This window comes from Bubalus kerabau, unplaced genomic scaffold (genome assembly GCF_029407905.1).
Source record: "Bubalus kerabau isolate K-KA32 ecotype Philippines breed swamp buffalo unplaced genomic scaffold, PCC_UOA_SB_1v2 scaffold_40, whole genome shotgun sequence".
Lineage (NCBI taxonomy): Eukaryota > Metazoa > Chordata > Mammalia > Artiodactyla > Bovidae > Bubalus > Bubalus kerabau.
In genome coordinates this window covers 2,623,103-2,643,114 of record NW_026577894.1, presented here as the reverse complement: position 1 = coordinate 2,643,114, position 20,012 = coordinate 2,623,103, and the positions used below count along the sequence as shown (strand labels likewise).

General features: G+C 46.2%; 2 pseudogenes; both read right to left on the bottom strand.

The window, feature by feature from the left end:
- Positions 1-3,491: 3,491 nt before the first annotated feature.
- LOC129640830 (uncharacterized) lies at positions 3,492-3,611 on the bottom strand (annotated as a pseudogene).
- A 3,436-nt stretch (positions 3,612-7,047) lies between these two features.
- On the bottom strand, positions 7,048-7,167 carry LOC129640778 (uncharacterized; annotated as a pseudogene).
- Between the last annotated feature and the right edge of the window lie 12,845 nt (positions 7,168-20,012).

The window sequence follows — 20,012 nt, the reverse complement described above, 5'->3', positions numbered from 1 at the left end:
GTTGAAATCATACTTTGAAGGGAAAAAAAGCATTAAAATTTTGGTAATCAAAACATGAACAGGAATTGCTTAGGATTGTATAGTGGATAAAAAAAAAACAAAAAAAAAACAAAAAAAAAACCAAAAAACAAAATGAAGGATTTCTTCAAAAATTTTAATTGAACAAAACTGAAATACATTTAGAACAAAAATAAAGAAAACTTTAATTGAGCCCCAGTTACCTGGCCAGAGTTGGCAAGAGATACAAAGTTCCTGCTTAGAAAGAAAGATCTTAGGGACTTCCCTGGTGGTCCAGTGGCTAAGACTCTTTGCTCCCAGGGCTGGGGCCCAGGTTCTATCACTGGCCAGGAAATTCAATCCCACATACTGCAACTAAAGACCTTGTGTGCTGCAACAAAGACCCAGCACAGTCAAATAAATTAATAAACATTTTTTAAAGATTTAGGAGATGAGAAGGAAGAGTGTCTACCAGCTCCCCCTCACCTCCATATCCAACTGGTTTTCAGGTTCTGTGAGTCTTCCTCCGAGGTCTCTTCATCCACACCCCTTTTCTCCTTTGACTTGTGCACATCCAGCTCCACGTTCTCAGTTCACACACTCACCCCCCTTTGCCTGGCACATTGCAGTAACCCCTCAGCTGGTTTCACTGTCTCTAATCCATCCTCTATTCTGGTCCCAGAATGATCTTTCTAAAATACCAAACTAATCCTATGAAGCAAGAGATAACAGACTGTTCCAAAGAATAAATTCCACCCTACCCACCATGCATAGCACTGAGGACCCCTTCATGTGTGTTAGTCACCGAGTCATGTGCGACTCTTGGAGACCCCATGGACTATAGCTGGCCAGGCTCCTCTGTCTGTGGGATTCTCCAGGCAAGAATACTGGAGTAGGTTGCCATGACCTCCTCCAAGGGATCTTCATGACCCACGGATCGAACCCAGTGTCCTTTATATCACCTGCATTAGCAAGTGAGTTTTCTTTTTTTAATTTATTTGGTTGCAATTTTGTTGAAGCATGTGAACCCTTAGTTGAAGCATGTGGGATCTAGTTCCCTGACCAGAAATCAAACCCAGGCCCCCTGCATTGGGAGCATGGAGTCTTAGCCCCTGGACCACCAGGGAAGTCCCAGCAGGTGAGTTCTTTAACACTGGCTCCACCTGGGAAGCCTGAAGAGCTTTTGTCAAATTTTATGAGAATTTCTAGGGAATTCCCTGGTGGCCCAGTGGCTCAGTCTGTGTTCCCAATGCAGGGGGCTGGGTTCCATCTGCGTTCAGGAAACTACATCCCACATGCTGCAAGAGTTTACATGCTGCATCTAAAGAACCCACATGGCACAACTAAGACCCAGTGCAGTCAAATAAATAAAAATGTTTAAAAATTTCATGATTATTTCTAGATGAGCAATGATAAGAGAAATAACAATTTCTATTAGAAATGATATTTATTTTGTTGTTCAGAACTCCCATTTTATCACTCTCCCCCGCCATTTTTAGTTTGGTTTAGTTAGGTTCTAGTTTGGAGTAAAACTATTTTCAAAAATCTTAGCCTGCCATATGTAAAATAGATAGGCAATGGGAATTTGCTGCATGGCTCAGGAAACTCACACAGGGGCACTGTATCAACCTAGAAGGGTGGGGTGGGGAGAGAGAGGGGCTGCCAAGTCACTTCAGTCGTGTCCGACTCTGTGCGACCCCATAGACGGCAGCCCAACAGGCTCCCCGGTCCCTGGGATTCTCCAGGCAAGAACACTGGAGTGGGTTGCCATTTCCTTCTCCAATGCATGCAAGTGAAAAGTGAAAGTGAAGTCGCTCAGTCGTGTTCGACTCTTCGCGACCCCATGGACTGCAGCCTACCAGGCTCCTCCGTCCATGGGATTCTCCAGGCAAGAGTACTGGAGTGGGGTGCCATCGCCTTCTCCAAGAGAGAGGGGAGGGAGGTTCCAAAGGGAGGGGATATATGCCTACCTATGGCTGATTCATGTTGAGGTTTGATAGAAAACAACAAAATTCTGTCAAGCAAAATCCTTCAATAAAAAAATAATTAAAATTAAAAAACTGTCAAATCACTATGTTGTACACCTGAAACTAACATTATATTGTATGTCAATTATAATTCAATAAAAATTAAATATAATACAAATTTAAAAAATCTTGGACCGTGTATATACCCATATGTACGTGAATGAATGTATCAGTACTTAGACACACACATGGAATTTGCATATGTATACAGCAAACTGATAATAGTGAGTGCACAAGTGCTCAGTCTTGTCTGACTCTTTGCAACTCCACAGACTGTAGGCCTCCAGGCTCCTCTGTCCGTGGAATTTTCCAGGCAAGAATATTAGAGTGGGTCGCCATGCCCTCCTCCAGGGAATCTTCCCATCCCAGGGATTAAACCCACGTCTCTTTATGTCTCCTGCATCAGCAGGTGGGTTCTTTACCGGTTGAGCCACCAGAGAAGCCCAACTATCAATAGAGGTTTCCCCTAAAAAGTTGGACAACATGGAAGAGTGGGAGGGAAGTCTGTTGGAAGAGAGAGTTTTTTTTTTTTTTTTTTTACCCTATACACTGCAATATTTAACCATTTAAAAAACAAATATAAGTAAAAGCGAGCAAAGAACAGTAATGCTGAGAATTAAAAAACAAGGGTTCCAGATCAGCTATACTAAATAATCTCCAGGGAACAGACATCCGAGAAGAACGTGAGGAGCAAGCATGAAGGGAATTGGTCATATTTTCAATATGGTGGGAAAATACAAGAGCCGTTGGAGCAGGATGGTGAGAGAATTGCATCTGCATTTCCAAACGGTCATCTTGCTCCACATCACTAATGATTGGAGAGACTCAACTCCAAACGCCAAGGAGGGACCACTTCGCCCGAGTCCGATTGGGCCTCATTGCAATGTCTGTCCATAGCAGATGCTGGAGAAGCTGTGGAGCAAAGGGAACTCTCCTCCACGCTGAGTAGGAATGGGAGTTGGTACAGCCGGGATGGAAAAGAGTATGGAGGTTCGCGAAGGAACTAAAAGTAGAAGTAGCCTATGGTTCAGCAGTCCCACTCCCAGGCATAGATCCACCCCCAGTACAAGCCAACAAGCTAGATGCCCCGTTTGGGCACATCGATCTGTGCGCGCGCTCGCATGCGCATGCGCGATCGCCTGCGAGGCTGGGGGTGGGGCGGGGGCTGGGGCTATGGCTGGAGTCGGTGCAAGCCCCGGGATTGCCTGAGGCAAGCCAAAGGAGCCCCAGATGGAGACGGGACGGCCGGTCGTCTGGTTTCCTGAAAGCCGAATGCGAATGCGGAGGGGCTCGCGGGCCGCGGGGAGGCAACCCAGGTCTACAGCGGGAGTCGGGGCCCCGGCCACCCACTCACTCCCCCCGCCCCGGGAGGGGCTGGGGCTGCGGGGGCGGGGGGGCGAGGGGGATGTGGGTCCAAGAATTGGGACGCGGGGCGGGGGCTAAAGGACCTCTTCTGGTAGGCAAAAAAGCTTCCAGCACCTTGAATTCCCAGGTGGTCTCCCATCCAAGATACTAAACAGGCCCGACCCTGCTTAGCTTCCAAGATCAGACGAGATCTGGCGCCTTCAGGCCGGTAGGGCCGGAGACGGATGCGGCCGCCGCGGGGCGCCCTAAGAGCCTTGCGCTTCGCCTCCCTTTCGCTCGGACCCGCAGGTCGGGCCAACGGGCCGCCCCTCTCCTCCGGGGCCGTGCTGTACTTGAGCCGCACGACCCGCGACCGCACTCCAGCCTGCTGACGCCGGCCTGGCCCCGAACACCGCCAACACCAGACCAGCAACCGCCTGGCCGGGCCCGGGGGCCCGATGGGCTTCCAGGACCCCCCAGTGACCGGGAGGGCGTGCATGCGTGTGCGCAGGGCCTGGGGGGTGGGCTGAGGGGTGCGGAGGTCTCGGCGCCCTCCCACCCCCGGCCACTCCAGACCCGGCCGCGCTGGCTGAGCAGGGCCTCCCCTCCCCCATCCCGTTCGCTGCTCAGGGCCGCGCGACCCCGGATTTGTCAGTCTTCGGGGCCCGCCGCCTCCCGACCCCCGCGGCCCGGGGGCCTCTGAACCTCCTGCGGGCCTAGGCGCAGCGAATCTTGAGCGCCCAACTTGCCCGGCACCTGCCCGCTGCCCAAACCCACCGGGAGCCACGGAGGCGCGGTCGACCGGAGCGCCTCAGCCCCGCCCCTTTGCCCTACCGAGGCCCCCCCACCCTTTTCCCCATGCCGCCCGCCAAGCACCCGACCTTCCTGAGAGAGCAGACGAACCACAGGCAGGCACACAGACAGACACACACACTCGCACGCACCCACGCCATGGGAGACAGCTGGCCTGCGCGAGCTCCTCAGCCAGAGCCATAGCACCTGGGAGAGGCCGGGGCCAGACCAAAGGCCCGGCGGACGGCTGTCGGGAGAGACAGAGGCAGAAATCCATGAAGCTTCCGGACAGACTCCAAGACGGCGAGAGGGAGATACAGACACACACACACACACACACACACACTTGAGTGTGGTCTTTGGAAATTCTTCTGTTCATAGTTGCTGGATTGAGCCCAACTTTTATAGACCCCATGGAGTGCGGCCCATCAGGCTCTTCTGTCCGTGGCATTTCCCAGGCGAGAATACTGGAGTGGGTTGCCATTTCCTTCTCCAGGGGATCTTCCCGACCCAGGGATCAAACCCGAGTCTCTTGAGGGCGGATGCCTTGCCATCTGAACCAGCACATTGCGAATTCCCTAGGCAAAGCAAAATACAAAGAAAAGAGCTCGTGTGCTACTAAGTGGAAAGATGATTGAAGAAACAGAAGGTGTCCTTTGTTGGTATCTTGGAATCTTTCTTTAGTTTTCGTTGATTTTTACTCTTAAGGCTACTTGAACAAGGCAAGAGAGAAACCCCAGAATTGAAAAGCAATTGACTTTTTTGAAAGAAACCTGTGCAGGTTAAGCACTCTTCGTTTTTGAGAGATGGTGAAATGCAAAATCTTGATTCAACACATATGACTTTGGTGAACTTTATTTCAAATCTCCATGATGAACCCCTAAGGCGTCCAGGAAGAAAGGAGTAGAGGGGGAGACAAAAAGAGCAACCTTTCCCCTTGGCGCCATCCCAACCAGCTGCTTAGTTCCTTCATCTCATGGACTACCATCTGGGCTTATCTGGTTTGTCTGATTCTTGTTCCGGGGCCCGTTTCTAGTCACAAGGCTGTCAACAGTGGGGGGTGGGGTGGGGGGTGGGGGAAGCCCTTCTTTCCATTCCACATGAGACCCAGTGGACAATCCAGGCCCTGGCCACTGCATAGAGCGTGCAGCAACAATATCAACGGTGATGCTGGTTAACAACGCATATTCCTGGAATCCACTCCGTTGGCTACTGAGTGTGTGCGGTGGTGGTCTGGAACCTATACCTGGAAGCTTTCTTGATGATTGCAAATGACACCAAAGTCCGAGGGCGATGGAAGATCTTCACGTTTCTGCAAGAGCCACACACCTCCAGAAGGAACCACAAGACTTGCCTGACATGGTCAACGTCTAAGTATTGGACTACACGTCGGAAGGTCTCCACCTTTGCTATGGAAGTCAAACGATCTTTCTTGGAAATGAAAATGGATCACACTGAACGTTCACATTCTTCTAGAGCATTTAAAAAGCCCTAAATTGTAGAAATCTCCTGTACGAGTTCCTTGAAAGCAAGAACCCATACTGATGGATATGTCTTAATGCCTTAGATTGTGCCTTGAATATAGCGTACACATGAACCCAGGAAAGGAAAGAATAGAATCGCCAAATATACAAAGAGATCAAAAGTGCCGAGCCAAGTGACACCTTGAGGCTTCCAAGAGCTTTTCTGTCTTTCACACACTAAGTAAATCCTGAGCACCTAGAATGAGCTGGGAGGCATGTAATAAGTTTCTGGAACTAGAAGGCGGAGAGGAGCAGACACAGAGTTCCTGCTTTCACTGAGACGAATCTAATGATATATCACAGGCAGATCCTTTGAGAACTTGTCGAGGGGCCTCTTGTCTCACCAAAACCTGGGTGTCAGGGAAGGCTTTTCAGAGTAACCATTGCGTTGAGGTCCATAGGTTGAACCTACGTAAACCAGGGTTGAGATGCAGGAAGAATTTCAGGCAGGGAAAACAGCATCCTGGAAGTCTACGTGACCAGGGAAACTTAGGACGTTCAATAAATGAAAATGCCCTATGGGATGGAAGCCAAAGAGTGCAGAGGGCATTCCAGGGAAAAGACATCCAAGAAGCACGTGAGGAGCAGGCATGAAGGGAATTGGTCGTATCTTCAATATGATGGGAAAATACAAGAGCCGTTGGAGCAGGATGGTGACAGAATTGCATCTGCATTTCCAAACGGTCATCTTACTCCACATCACTAATGATTGGAGAGACTCAACTCCAAACGCCAAGGAGGGACCACTTCGCCCGAGTCCGATTGGGCCTCATGGCAATGTCTGTCCATAGCAGATGCTGGAGAAGCTGTGGAGCAAAGGGAACTCTCCTCCACGCTGAGTAGGAATGGGAGTTGGTACAGCCGGGATGGAAAAGAGTATGGAGGTTCGTGAAGGAACTAAAAGTAGAAGTAGCCTATGGTTCAGCAGTCCCACTCCCAGGCATAGATCCACCCCCAGTACAAGCCAACAAGCTAGATGCCCCGTTTGGGCACATCGATCTGTGCGCGCGCTCGCATGCGCATGCGCGATCGCCTGCGAGGCTGGGGGTGGGGCGGGGGCTGGGGCTATGGCTGGAGTCAGTGCAAGCCCCGGGATTGCCTGAGGCAAGCCAAAGGAGCCCCAGATGGAGACGGGACGGCCGGTCGTCTGGTTTCCTGAAAGCCGAATGCGAATGCGGAGGGGCTCGCGGGCCGCGGGGAGGCAACCCAGGTCTACAGCGGGAGTCGGGGCCCCGGCCACCCACTCACTCCCCCCGCCCCGGGAGGGGCTGGGGCTGCGGGGGTGGCGGGGGGGCGAGGGGGCTGTGGGTCCAAGAATTGGGACGCGGGGCGGGGGCTAAAGGACCTCTTCTGGTAGGCATAAAAGCCTCCAGCACCCGGAATTCCCAGGTGGTCTCCCATCCAAGATACTAAACAGGCCCGACCCTGCTTAGCTTCCGAGATCAGACGAGATCGGGCGCCTTCAGGCCGATATGGCCGGAGACGGACCGGCCGCCGCGGGGCGCCCTAAGAGCCTTGCGCTTCGCCTCCCTTTCGCTCTAACCTGCAGGTCGGGCCAACGAGCCGCCCCTCTCCTCGGGGGGCCGTGCTGTACTTGAGCAGCACGACCCGCGACCGCACTCCAGCCTGCTGACGCCGGCCCGGCCCCCGAACACCGCCAACACCAGACCAGCAACCGCCTGGCCGGGCCCGGGGGCCCGATGGGCTTCCAGGACCCCCCAGTGACCGGGAGGGCGTGCGTGCGTGCGCGCGGGGCCTGGGGGGTGGGCTGAGGGGTGCGGAGGTCTCGGCGCCCTCCCACCCCCGGCCACTCCAGACCCGGCCGCGCTGGCTGAGCGGGGCCTCCCCTCCCCCATCCCGTTCGCTGCTCAGGGCCGCGCGACCCCGGAGGTGTCGGTCTTCGGGGCCCGCCGCCTCCCGATCCCCGCGGCCCAGGGGCCTCTGGACCTCCTGCGGGCCTAGGCGCAGCGAATGTTGAGCGCCCAACTTGCCCGGCACCTGCCCGCTGCCCAAACCCACCGGGAGCCAGGGAGGCGGGGTCGACCGGAGCGCCTCAGCCCCGCCCCTTTGCCCTACCGAGGCGCCCCCCTTGTCCCCACGCCGCCAGCCAAGCACCCGACCTTCCTGAGAGAGCAGACGAACCACAGGCAGGCACAAAGACAGACAGACAGACACACACACACACACACACACACACACGAGTGTGGTCTTTGGAAATACTTCTGTTCGTAGTTGCTGGGTTGAGCCCAACTCTTATAGGACCCATGGAGTGTGGCCCATCAGGCTCCTCTGTCCGTGGCATTTCCCAGGCGAGAATACTGGAGTGGGTTGCCATTACCTTCTCCAGGGGATCTTCCCGACCCAGGGATCAAACCCGAGTCTCTTGAGGGCGGATGCCTTGCCATCTGAACCAGCACATTGCGAATTCCCTAGGCAAAATACAAAGAAAAGAGCTTGTGTGCTACTAAGTGGAAAGATGATTGAAGAAACAGAAGGTGTCCTTTGTTGGTATCTTGGAATCTTTCTTTAGTTTTCGTTGATTTTTACTCTTAAGGCTACTTGAACAAGGCAAGAGAGAAACCCCAGAATTGAAAAGCAATTGACTTTTTTGAAAGAAACCTGTGCAGGTTAAGCACTCTTCGTTTTTGAGAGATGGTGAAATGCAAAATCTTGATTCAACACATATGACTTTGGTGAACTTTATTTCAAATCTCCATGATGAACCCCTAAGGCGTCCAGGAAGAAAGGAGTAGAGGGGGAGACAAAAAGAGCAACCTTTCCCCTTGGCGCCATCCCAACCAGCTGCTTAGTTCCTTCATCTCATGGACTACCATCTGGGCTTATCTGGTTTGTCTGATTCTTGTTTCGGGGCCCGTTTCTAGTCACAAGGCTGTCAAGAGTGGGGTGGATGTTTGGGAGGGGGGGGAAGCCCTTCTTTCCATTCCACATGAGACCCAGTGGACAATCCAGGCCCTTGCTACTGCATTGAGTTTGCAGCAGAAATATCAACGGTGATGCTGGTTAACAACGCATATTCCTGGAATCCACTCCTTTGGCTACTGACTGTGTGTGGTGGTGGTCTGGAACCTATATCTGGAAGCTTTCTTTATGATTGCAAATGACACCAAAGTCTGAGGACGAGGGAAGATCTTCACATTTCTGCAAGAGCCACACACCTCCAGAAGGAACCACAAGACTTGCTTGAAATGGTCAAGGTATAAGTATTGGACTAAAGGTTGGAAGGTCTCCACCTTTTCTATGGAAATCAAAATATCTTTCTTTGAAATGAAAATGGATCATACTCAACATTCACGTTCTTGTAGAGCTTTTGAGAAGCCCTAAATTGTAGAAATCTGCTGTACGAGTTCCTTGAAAGCAAGAACCTATATTTATGGATATGTCTTAGTGCCTTAGATTGTGCCTTGATTATAGTGTACACGTCAACCCAGGAAATAAAGAATTGAATCGCCAAATATACAAAGAGATCAAAAGTGCCGAGCCAAGTGACACCTTGAGGCTTCCAAGAACTTTTCTGTCTTGCACACACTAAGTAAATCCTGAGCACCTATGATGAGCTGGGAGGCATGTAATAAGTTTCTGGAACTAGAAGGCGGAGAGAAGAAGACACAGAGTTCCTGCTTTCACTGAGACGAATCTAATGATATATCACAGGCAGATCCTTTGAGAACTTATCGAGGGGCCTCTTGTCTCACCAAAACCTGGGTGTCAGGGAAGGCTTTTCAGAGTAACAATTGAGTTGAGGTCCATAGGTTGAACCTACGTAAACCAGGGTTAAGATGCAGGAAGAATTTCAGGCAGGGAAAATAGCATCTTGGAAGGCTATGCGACCAGGGAAACTTAGAACATTCAAGAAGTGATAAATGCCCTATGGGATGGAAGCCAAAGAGTACAGAGGGCATTCCAGTTAAAAGACATCAGAGACTAACGTGGGGAACAAGCATGAAGGGATGTGATCATATATTCAATATGATGGGAAAATACAAGAGCAGTTGGGGCAGGGAGATGATAGAATTTCTCTGTATTTCCAAAATGTCATCTTGCTCCATAACACTAATGTTTGGAGCGACTCAACTCCAAGTTACAAGGAGGGACCACTTCCACGAGTTCGAATAGTCCTCATTGCAAAGTCTGTCAATAACGAATGCTAGAGAAGATGTGGACCAAAGGGAACTCGACTCCACATGCAGATTGTGTGGGTGAATTCTCTAAGAAATTAAGGGAAGGAGTGCTACATCTTGTTTATTGTATTGTGTTTGGGGGGAACTATTTTGGGATTAGAGGAGCCCATTTCTCAGTATATGATTTCCAAACTAGGCAAGTATAATTACAGTCTGATAAGATGTAACTCAAATAACTTCTGAATGTTAATTGATTTTGAAAGAGGAAATAATCTTGCAAGAGAAATGTAGACAAACAGGAAAAGCATAGTTGTCAATATATTAACCTAGAGATGGTACAAATATTGTTTAAGAAATATGAAAGTTTCATGGAGTATTTCACATGAAGGAATTATTTCCTCTTAAAAGTCAAAAGGGCTTCCCTGGTGGCTCAGAGGTTAAAGCATCTGCCTGCAATGCAGAAGACCTGGGTTTGATCCCTGAGTCAGAAAGATCCCCTGGAGAAGGAAATGGCAACCCACTCCAGTATTCTTGCCTGGAGAATCCCATGGATGGAGGAGCCTGGTGGGCTACAGTCCACTGGGTCGCGAAGAGTCAGATACTACTGAGCAACTTAACTAACTTAAAAGTGAAAAAGGATCATGAGTCCACTCATAAAAATGATTTGTTCTTCAGTTTTATCATGAATTACCTGACTAAAGGATGATTATGTATTGTATTATTCCTTCAAAATTATAGCACATTGTTCACTTTCCAGATTTTTATTTAATTGATATTTATTTAACATTGACTCTGTGCCAGCACTGCAAAGCCCACCCACACACCCTACACCAATTTTGTGACTTCATTAGAAACCACTTAATCAAGCAAATTCTATAGTTGCCTCTATTTTACATCCTAAATCGGCACATTATATGTCGCCCTACTTAACACTATTAAGATTATCTCTTTTTTAAAAATTCTTGATAAATATAATTCCTGGCTTCCTCACAAAATAATTTAAATTATATAAAAACTGGAACTTTGTCTAATTTATCACTGTATTCTTAGCTCTTCGAGGAATATTAGTACTAGATATTCAAAAGACTCGTATTAAATGAAAATGATTTCAGTGGGTCTCAAAATAACTTGTCTTTAAAAGGCATTGGTGCGGGGAGCTGCCCGTCAGAACGGGGTCCTTTGTCCGAAGGACACAGCTCTGGGAGCTGCCTCAGTCCTTGAGGGTTTGCTTGCAAACATAGCTCTCTGTCCCGCCACCCCAGAGATTAGGCGCTTATTTACTGCAGGCACCTGGAGTTCTGTGCAAACTTCTCACGCACAGAGAAATATTATCTGGTGTAAGAAATAATAACAGGGTGCCATTCCCATGCTCTCAAGATTTCTTGTGACTGTTTGTAAGATGTGTAGGTCAAACAAAGAAAATGTTAACTGTCTTGTCTTTCTCACGTTCTTCTGTATAAATGTGAGATGCTGAATAAAGTTGGTGTCAGACTGCGTCCCTTCGTGGAGACGTGTCTGAACCTCTCGACCCCATCTTTGTTGGAGATTTCTCTTGCTTTCGTTTCTTTTCTCAGCCCCGCCGTGCACGTTCTCGGGACCTGATCGACTTTGCCGTCTAGCACCGGCACATTGGTGCCATTTAAAGTAGATATTAGGTTTCCATTTTCTCATCAATGATTCGTTTCATTGGTTTTGTCATTTCAGATAACTTTCTTGAACATCAGATCATGGAAGGTAGAAATAATGTTACTGAATTTATCCTCTTAGAACTTTCTATGGACAAGAAAGTCCAGATCCTCTGCTTTTTATTTTTCTTATTCTGTTACCTGGCTATTTGGTTGGGGAATTTGATCATTGTGATTTCCATTACATGCAGTCAGCTAATCACCCAGCCCATGTACTTCTTCCTTAACTGCCTTGCACTCTCAGATCTCTTCTACACCTCCACTGTGACACCCAAACTCATGACTGACTTACTGATGGAGAAAAAGGCCATTTCCTATAAAAACTGCATGACACAGCTTTTCACCACCCACTTCTTTGGGGAGGGGGGAATGAGGTCTTCACCCTCACAGGGATGGCCTGTGACTGCTATGTGGTCATCAGCAAACCTCTCCACGACGCCATCACCATGAACAGGCAAAAACGTCACTCAATTCTCATAGCGTCGTGTGCAGGGGTGCCGGGAGCCGGCATATTGCATATTGAGTGCATATTGTATATTGAGTGAGGATCTGTAATAGCTCAACTGGAATTCTATCACTGTCGGGAGCCAGCGTGAGGCACTCCGCCCATGACAAAGGTCATGAGGAAGGAGGCTCGGCATACGCAAAGGCGGGATCGAGCCTCAGGAGTCCCCCTGGAAATTCTCGAGCATCTACCCCCAAAACCAGAGTCTGCCTACTTTCTGCTTTGTGCTTTCACCTACACCTCTGACTTTACGGGGGGCTGTCCCCCACTACCTCTCTCTGAAAAAAGAGTTAGCTTACAGCTCCAGTTAATAATTCCTGGGTGTGACAGTGTTTAACCTACAAACTCCTTTGGAAATCCTCTAGCCTGCCTGAATAGGTTTTTCCGGCCACATGTGATTGTTCAGAGCCTCCCAACTGTGAGAGGCAGGAGATGTTCTAAACTGTCTAAACACAGATTGCTTTGAGTAGTTAAAAGATTGATTAGAAATTGTATTGGTGAAGGGTTTTTCACTTGTTGGGCCAATGTTTGCTGCTAAGTCTCCATACTCCTTACCTACTGTGTCCTTGGCAGTGTATTGATTGATATAATGGGTGTATAGAAATGTAAAATGCAGCTTTGTCCAATGCTTTTTGGAAGGCTGGCGCCTGACTTTGGAATAATCACCTTTAGAGAAAGATAAGTTTCTTAAAATGTTAACAGGCCTCCGGGCCAGAAGATGATGTCTATCACCTGAACTTTTGCATATGATAAGTTTACAGGAAAAAAGCCTGGCTTGCTGCATGACTCTACCCCTTCCCCCATTATCCTCTATGCATAACTTAAGGTATAAAAACTACTTTGGAAAATAAAGTGCGGGCCTTGTTCACTGAAACTTGGTCTCCCCATGTCACTCTCTCTCCCAAATTCCAGCTGAGTGTCCATCTGGAGCGCGGATGTCCTCTGCGACCATTTATTTGCCTGGGCTTCTAAGACCCACTCGAGAAGGTGTCTAAGGTGGGGCACCTTCCGCTATTCGAGAGGGCGCCTGCGGCCTCCGTGGTCAGAGCTAACCTGGTGTCACGGGTTATATTGATTTTCCGCGTAAACCAAGCCACTCAGCTTCTTTTCTCTACTGAATTTTCCTACTGAGCTATCCTTATTTCAGCCGCTTTTCTCCACTGAATTTCCTCACTGAGCTATCCTTATTCTATTACTCTTTATATCTTTGATGAATAAATAATTAAATAAGTCGCCGATGCCGTCCCCGCTTCGAATACCCTGGATCAGCCGGGGCTGGACCCCGGCACAGGGGGACTTCTTCATTCTCTTGGTCTCTTTCTTCTTGCGATTGTTTTACCTTAATGTGGCCCCAGTGAAATAGACCACTATTTCTGTGATGCATATCTTTTGTTGAAACTAGCCTGCACTGATACACACAAAATTGGCTTTTTTGTCATTGCCAATTCTGGCTTGATGGGACTGGTGCTCTTTGTGGTTTTGATGGCCTCCTACATTTTGATTCTGTATAATGTGTGCACATATTCTGCAGAAAGCCACCATAAAGCACTTTCCACCTGTAGTTCCCACATCACAGTCCATGATCCTCTTTTTCACACCTGTCATCTTTGTTTACATTAGACCTGCCACAACATTACCAGAGGATAAAGTGTTTATGCTCTTCTACACAATTATTGTCCCCATGCTCAACCCGCTTATCTACACACTTAGAAACATGGAGATGAAAAATTCCATAAGAAGAGTTTGGTGCAATAAAAGGTTCTGGGAAGGGAGCTTAATGATCTGAAGGTCATTCATCTCTGACGCCAGTGACTGTCTTCTCATCACTCCCTCTGTTGCTGAGTCTCTCCTGCTAATGGGAAAATCAGGCAGAATGTGTAAAAGCCAAGCCTCCAACAACAGCTTGCCTTCAGTGGTTCCTTCTTTATTTTCCTCTCAATGCGTTTTCCTTGATTTCACTTTTCACTAATAATCCCCTTTGTTTAAAAAAAAAGAAAAGGAAACTTTTTACAGAGTAAAAACACACTGAAAAATCTGGAGGGAGAGTGATCCTGCCTGTATTGAAGGCTAAACCTGGGGGAGACTTCGCTCTCAAAATACTTGGCCTCAAGGTATAAAAGGTAATAATATGTTACAAGGTAAAAGACAGTTAAAGAATCCACCTGCTAATGCAGGAGACATATGTTCAATCCTTGGGCCAGGAAGATCCTCTGGAGAAGGAAATGGCTACCCACTCCAGTGTTTTTGCCTGGGAAATCCCATAGAGAGAGGAATCTGGTGGGCTACAGCCCATGGGGATGCAAAACAGCTGGACATGATTCAGCGACTAAACAAAAACAGAAAGGCAGTTATAGGAAAATAAGAACAATCACATACTGCAAACTCCTTTCAGAACTATATACCTAGCCTCGTATCCTACAACTCTAGATTTCTTTTAATCAAGTACCTAGAGATTTTTTTGTGTGTATTTGTGAACTGCTATTATTTTACTTAAGTGAAAAGAATATATAGATCTAAATACAACATAGTGTAAAGTCCAGCCTTATAGTCGACATGGCAAGTCTTACAGTCTGAAGAGCAAGTCACTGTGTGATCTGTTTGTGAAGTAACATTGTAAGTATTGGGGGAAATATATGTGTATATATATATATATACACAAACTCATGCTATTTGAACTGGGTTTGACATTAAGTATACATGATCAAGGAATAAATAAACTACAACTGACTTTGCTACAAAAAAGAAGAAAATATAAATCCTTTAGTTCCTCAAAACAGATGATTTATCTCAAAGTAAAAGACTTTCACTTACTATCTAAATTCAAGTGTAGAATAATCCTAAAATAATATTTGACAAAATATAGATCAGACTCAGTGATGGGAATATATATATATATATATATTCTGCTGCTGTGCTTAGGTGTTTCTGACTCTGTGGCCACATGGACTATAGCCCACCAGGCTTCTCTGTCCATGGGGATTCTCCAGGCACAAATATCGGAGTGGGTTGCCATGTTCTCCTCCAGGGGATCTTCCCAAGCCAGGGACTGAACCCAGGTCTCCCACATTGCAGGCAGACTCTTTACCAACTGAGCCATCAGGGAAGCCCAAGTATACTGGAGTGGGTAGCCTATCTCTTCCCCAGGGGATTTTCCCGACCCAGGAATCAACCAGGGGTCTCCTGCATTGCAGGTGGATTCTTTACCAGTTGAGCTACCAGGGAAGTCTAATGTGTATACATCCATACCTATAGGATTTTCATGATTTTCTAGGGCAAAGTATACATTTTGTTTGAAATACATTTTTAAGATTGCTGCATTTTCTTATGAATATGTGCATAGTTTTGGATATAAAATGTAACTATTAATAGTATAGATTTGTATTCTATATAATGAGTTAAACTATATTTAATACTATAGATTTATTTTAGGTAATAGGATATTTTCTAATGTTTCTCTCTCAAATAATGTAATATTTTTTAGAATTAATAGGACAGATGATGGATTTTAAAGAATCATATTATTACTATGTCATAAAAATGTTGTTAACTGTTCTCCACACAAAGATAGGCCATATTAATATTTGGCTATATTACGTGTGTGTCTCCTTCAGAATTTTCCACAGTTTATTGTGACCCACATAGTCAAAGGCTATGGCATAGTCAATAAAGCAGAAATAGATGTTTTTCTGGAACTCTCTTGCTTTTTCGATGATCCAGCAGGTGTTGGCAATTTGATCTCTGGTTCCTCTGCCTTTTCTAAAACCAGCTTGAACATCTGGAAGTTCATGGCACACGTATTGCTGAAGCCTGGCTTGGAGAATTTTGAGCATTACTTTACGAGCAACAAAGATCTGTCTAGTCAAAGCTATAGTTTTTCCAGCAGTCATGTATGGATGTGAGAGTTGGACTATAAAGAAAGCTGAGGGCCGAAGGATTGATGCTTTTGAACTGTGGTGTTGGAGAAGACTCTTGAGAGTCCCTTGGACTGCAAGGAGATCCAACCAGTCCATCCTAAAGGAGATCAGTCCTGGGTGTTCATTGGAAGGACTGATGTTGAAGCTAAAACTCCAACACTTTGGCCACCTGATGAGAAGAGCTGACGCATTTGAAAAGACCCTGATGCTTGGAAAGTTTGAGGGGAGGAGGAGAAGGGGACAACAGAGGATGAGATGGCTGGATGGCATCACTGACTCAATGGACATGGGTTTGGGTGGACTCCGGGAGTTGGTGATGGACGGGGAGGCCTGGTGTGCTGCAGTACATGGGGTCTCAAAGAGTCAGACACGACTGAGGGCCTGAACTGAACTGAATATGTATGTGTCTTATTTTTGTACTTGCAAGATACTTTGCAAATATTATTTTGCATATTTTGCTGAATATTTAATAATTTAATAATTAAATGTCGAAAAAGAATGGTGTTTCAGAATTGTAAATAATAATCTTAAGGAGGCAGAAGTTATCAAAGTAACTGAATGAATATGTTGTAAATAATGTAAATCAACCAAATCTTACTTAATTTCCCAATTGAATTATCTCCTCAAGTGGATCAGTTGTTTGGAGTTACATTTTCATAAAGATCATCCATTCGTCTTCCCAGATAGTTGCGAATATCTGGTAATAACTGATATTTTTCAATATCCCCATCTCTGTGTTTGCTTATAGTGTTTAACAGCCTTCCATAGAGACCTCAGCTCTGCCTTCATGTGTAAATTAAGCAGAAACCATAATCCATGACCTTCAGCCATGAACTACAGAGTTTAATACCAGATATTTTGGGTGAGGAATTTTTAAAAAAGATGCTTACAATATATGCCATTCTTATCTCTCCTGTTAATAAATACAAGTACTAGGAAATAAAGAGGCCAGAATATATTGCTTCATTTCACAGAGACATCATTCATACAAATCTCTCTCTCTCGGAATGAGGCTTAAAATAAGACATTATTCTGCCTGCCTCATTCAGTCTGGATTCATGAGCAGTTCAGGTTGTGGGGTGGTGGTTGCTTTTCGCTACTAAATCACACTGTATGAGAAAACTCATATATTGAGTTTAATTCCTATTATGTGGGGATTTCTTATGTTATGTCAGTTCAGTTCAGTTCAGTTGCTCAGTCGTGTCCGACTCTTCATGACCCCATGAATCGCAGCACGCCAGGCCTCCCTCTCCATCACCAACTCCTGGACTTCACTCAGACTCACGTCCATCGAGTCAGTGATGCCATCCAGCCATCTCATCCTCTGTCGTCCCCTTCTCCTCTTGCCCCCAATCCCTCCCAGCATCAGGGTCTTTTCCAAAGAGTCAACTCTTTGCATGAGGTGGCCAAAGTACTGGAGTTTCAGCTTCAGCATCATTCCTTCCAAAGAAATCCCAGGGCTGATCTCCTTCAGAATGGACTGGTTGCATCTCCTTGCCGTCCAAGGGACTCTCAGGAGTCTTCTCCAACACCACAGTTCAAAAGCATCAGTTCTTCGGTGCTCAGCCTTCTTCATGGTCCAACTCTCACATCCATACATGACTACAGGAAAAACCATAGCCTTGACTAGACGGACCTTTGTTGGCAAAGTAATGTCTCTGCTTTTGAATATGCTATCTAGGTTGTTCATAACTTTTCTTCCAAGGAGTAAGCGTCTTTTAATTTCATGGCTGCAGTCACCATCTGCAGTGATTTTGGAGCCCCCCAAAATAAAGTCTGATACTGTTTCCACTATTTCCCCATCTAGTTCCCATGAAGCGATGGGACCAGATGCCGTGATCTTCGTTTTCTGCGTGTCGAGCTTTAAGCCAAGTTTTTCACTCTCCACTTTCACTTTCATCAAGAGGCTTTTGAGTTCCTCTTCACTTTCTGCCATAAGGGTGGTGTCATCTGCATATCTGAGGTTATTGATACTATCCCGGCAATCTTGATTCCAGCTTGTGTTTCTTCCAGTCCAGCGTTTCTCATGATGTATTCTGCATAGAAATTAAATAAGCAGGGTGACAATATACAGCCTTGACGTACTCCTTTTCCTATTTGGACCCAGTCTGTTTTCCCATGTCCAGTCCTAACTGTTGCTTCCTGACCGGCATACAGATTTCTCAAGAGGCAGGTCAGGTGTTCTGGTATTCCCATCTCTTTCAGAATTTTATACAGTTTATTGTGATCCATGCAGTCAAAGGCTTTGGCATCGTCAATAAAGCAGAAATAGATGTTTTTCTGGAACTCTCTTGCTTTTTCCATGATCCAGCAGATGTTGGCAATTTGATCTCTGGTTCCTCTGCCTTTTCTAAAACCAGCTTGAACATCTGGAAGTTCACGGTTCGTGTATCGCTGAAGCCTGGCTTGGAGAATTTTGAGCATTACTTTACTAGCATGTGAGATGAGTGCAATTGTGCGGTAGTCTGAGCATTCTTTGGCATTGCTTTCTTTGGGATTGGAATGAAAACTGACCTTTTCCAGTCCTGTGGCCACTGCTGAGTTTTCCAAATTTGCTGGCATATTGAGTGCAGCACTTTCACAGCATCATCTTTCAGGATTTGAAACAGCTCCTCTGGAATTCCATCACCTCCACTAGCTTTGTTCGTAGTGATGCTTTCTAAGGCCCACTTGACTTCACATTCCAGCATGTCTGGCTCTAGGTCAGTGATCACACCGTCGTGATTATCTGGGTCGTGAAGATCTTTTCTGCACAGTTCTTCTGTGTATTCTTGCCACCTCTTCTTAATATCTGCTGCTTCTGTTAGGTCCATACCATTTCTGTCCTTTATCGAGCCCATCTTTGCATGAAATGTCCCCTTGGTATCTCTAATTTTCTTGAAGAGATCTCTAGTCTTTCCCATTCTGTTGTTTTCCTCTATTTCTTTGCATTGATCGCTGAGGAAGGCTTGCTTATCTCCTTGCTGTTCTTTGGAACTCTGCATTCAGAGGCTTATATCTTTCCTTATCTCCTTTGCTTTTCACTTCTCTTCTTTTTCCAGCTAAGTCATACAGTGACTCACTTAGTGGCTCAGTCACACACTTGATAATGTAAGGAACAACACTTCTTGAAACAGGCAATATAGAAAACAATAGCAGTAATAGTAGAATCATAAGTAAGAAGTTAAGTCAAGAACTTCTAGTAGGTGTAGCCCAGTGACATCTCCATGTCATCTGACTTAGTTTGCTAAATGACTATAGCTTGCTGTTGATATCCTGGTTGTAGATCCTGAGCATCTGATCTTGATTCAAAGACTGGTTATTGAGATAAGCTTTAGAAACAAACTCAGAATGTCCTTTTTAACAACTTAATTAAACCTCTTAGCAATGTAAGATAACCACAAGGAACTATCTCAGGAGTGCGTCTTAGTAAATACAGACCTTAACTTAAAAAACTGGAACTTAATATTCAGTGAAACATAATAGATGCCATAGGCCTGACATCAGTTAGGTGGATTTTTCTTTTAGAGCTCCCCAGTATACGTTGAGATTTCTGTATATGTCGGGAGACAGTCTTTTTATTTACCTGAGAAGGCTGTTCAGAACCCAAGTGTTTCCAGCTTCTGGAGGGATGAGGCAGAGAGAAAAAAGGTATAATTTTACCCGTAGGAGTAAATCACTAGATTGTTTTAAATGATCAGTAACTCGAGGAGAAGTGCTTCTTTATATCTGAAAACACAGAGTAAAAATCAATAATATGTCAGACAAAAAGTCGTGAAAATTGTGGTCATATTTAGCAGTCTACTCCATCCCATGCAATTGATCCCTTTGTTCTGCTGTTCTTGCCCAATGGCCAAGAACATCAGTGAAAGCAGTAGTCTCGAAGAAACTCATGAAGCTTTTGTGAATGTCTGTATGACCTGTCCAGCAAAGTGGGTGCCCTGATCACTGGAGATTGTGGAAAGCACCTTTTAACCATTTTTTCTATTCTGAGATATTAATTCTGAAGCCAGGAAAGGCATTATCAAATAAAAATGAGGTTTGTCAGGGAGCCAGGAAAAGCCAAGTGGCCACGTTGGACCTCTCATAGCCCCAACCCTTTGGTTT